The 2,598-nt window shown below is 40.3% G+C and overlaps 1 non-coding gene across 1 annotated transcript; it reads left to right on the top strand.

The window, feature by feature from the left end:
• Positions 1–627: 627 nt before the first annotated feature.
• Positions 628–731, top strand: LOC112793951 (small nucleolar RNA R71). The gene has a single exon (XR_003198636.1). It is a non-coding gene; the product is annotated as a small nucleolar RNA R71 (small nucleolar RNA).
• The last annotated feature ends 1,867 nt before the right edge of the window (positions 732–2,598 follow it).

Raw genomic sequence — 2,598 nt, 5'->3', positions numbered from 1 at the left:
TAATTGTTCTTGAAATTGTTGGTTCGGATTAGTTTGGGCAGGTTGATTATTTTGGCCATGATATGGTGGTTGGGAGTAAGTGTTTTGTGTGGCTTGGTATGATCTTTGGTTGGAGTTTTGGTATGTGGAATTGTTATGTTGGTTGGGGTTGTAAGGTTTGTGGTTTTGTGGTTGGGTTTGCTGGTTTCCCCACCAAAGTTTGGGTGGTTTTTCCAGCCTGGGTTGTAAGTGTTGGAATGTGGATCATATGGTTGCCTTTGTTGATTTCCCACATAGTTGGCCTCTTCCCAATCACCTTCTTCAGTGCTTACTTCCTCTTGATCTTGTGTGTGTATTGTAGCCACTTGATTTGTTTCTAATTTCCTGGTGAGCTCTGCTAGTTGCTTGGCAAACACCTTGTTTTGGGCTAGAATTGTATCAACATGGTTCAGCTCCATGACTCCCTTAGTGTTGTGTCTCTCTGAAGCATAGTAGTACTCATTCTCAGCCACTGTCTCAATCACTTCAATGGCTTCTTCCACAGTCTTTTTCCTGTTCAATGAACCTCCTGATGAATGGTCTACAGCCTTCCTTGATTCATAAGAAAGTCCATCATAGAAAATATGCAATTGCACCCAGTCATGGAACATGTCTGGTGGGCATTTCCTTGTCAAATCCTTGAACCTCTCCCATGCCTCGTAGAGAGTTTCACCATCTTGTTGTCTAAAAGTCTGAACCTCAGATCGAAGCCTATTGACCTTTTGTGGGGGGTAGAAACGTGCCAGAAACTTGCTTTCCACCTCATCCCAGGTTGTTAGGCTCCCCCTTGGGAATGATTCCAGCCACTTAGCTGCCTTGTCCCTAAGTGAAAATGGGAACACGAGCAGTTTATAGGCATCTTCCTGGACTCCATTGGACTTCACAGTGTCGCAAATTCTCAGGAATTTTGTGAGATGTTGGTTTGGATCTTCATTAGCACTCCCACCAAATGAACAATGATTCTCCACCAGTGATATTAGCTGTGGTTTGAGTTCAAAATTGTTGGCCTGAATGGGTGGTTTCTGAATGCTGCTACCACAATTCCCAGAGGTTGGGTTTATGTATGAACCAAGAACCCTCCTCTCGGGAATGGCATTGTTTCCATCAGCTCTCTCATGGTTGTGAACTTCTCTATCCATGTTGAGATCTAGAGCTTCCTCAAAATTGTCCTCAGATTCTCCTTCAGATTCTTCTTCTCCCAGTACTCTCTTCCCTGTTGCTTCCCTTCTAAGTTTATGAAGGGTCCTCTCTGGTTCGGTATATGGAGGAGTTGATGTCTCTCCTCTCCTACCTGTCATACAAGAACACAGCACAGGCAACAAACAAGTGAAATACTCTTGGTTAATGGAAGAGTATGGTTAGAGCAGTTGAGGAATTAATTCAAATAGTTAGTGAGTCAGTGAGTTAGTTGCTTGAATTTAAAGGCATAAAGAAAGAAAGCAAGTAACAGAGTGCAGAAATTAAAATTCAACAAGTAACTTGAACTGAATTAACAAAACAAGAAAAATGCTCAATCTAGTTAACTTCCATTTGAGAATTGTCAATCGAAAACCAATCCCCGGCAACGGCGCCATAAACTTGATGCTACGATTTTAGGAAATTGCACGATCGGCAAAAATTCCTTCCGGCAAGTGCACCGGTTATCGTCAAGTAAAAACTCACAATAGAGTGAGGTCGAATCCCACAAGGATTGGTTGAGTGAGCAATTCGGATTAGAAGTGTGTTCTAGTTGAGCGGAATCAAGATTTAGATGAGAATTGCGGAATGTAAAATTGGCGGGAAACGTAAATGGCAAGAAATTGAAATTGCGGAATCTTAAATTGCATGAATTAAAGAGCGAGAAGCTAAATTGCTGAAATTAAAAAGGGATCAGGGTGATTGCATAAATTTAATTGCAGAATGTAAGAGAAAGTGGTAGATCAGAAATGGAGAATTCATTGGGTTTCAGGAGATATTGAGATCTCCGAATCAAAACATTTTTATCCCTTCCTCAACCAATGCGTTCATTGAATTTTGCTTGGCAATCTTATATGATTGGATCCCAATCCCTTGGCTCACCAATTCTCTCTAAAAACAAACAAATTCCCAATCCCTTGGTTTAAGTGTTCATAAGAAGAGATGACGCTCGATCACTGATTATACCACACAGTTTCATGAACCACAATTTGGTAGGATTACATGTCACAATATCCATCCAAACCCCAATCCAATTCACTGTGAGAAAGCTTTTCTAGCATGAATCCTCCATTCCTTTCCCAAGGTTCCGAAGGATTCCAATTATGGATAGTTTCTTTCCCAAGACAACTAACCAATGGAATTAGATCGAGAAGCTTTCTAACAAAAATTCAAGAGAAAAGATTGAAGAAGAAGATAAAAACTATTATTGATTCATTGAATTACAATAGAGCTCCCTAACCCAATGAAAGGGGGTTTAGTGAGTCATAGCTCTGAATTCAATTACAAAAAGTATGAAAACTAGAAAAATGACCAAAAGTCCTTAACTAACTTAAATTCTATCCTATTTATACACTTTCTAAATTGAGCTTCTGTTGTGTTTCTTGGGCTTTGAGGCCTTTCCCT

This window comes from Arachis hypogaea, chromosome 3, assembly GCF_003086295.3.
Source record: "Arachis hypogaea cultivar Tifrunner chromosome 3, arahy.Tifrunner.gnm2.J5K5, whole genome shotgun sequence".
Lineage (NCBI taxonomy): Eukaryota > Viridiplantae > Streptophyta > Magnoliopsida > Fabales > Fabaceae > Arachis > Arachis hypogaea.
Note: the sequence above shows the minus strand (reverse complement) of the source record. Positions and strands in the feature narration are given on the sequence as shown.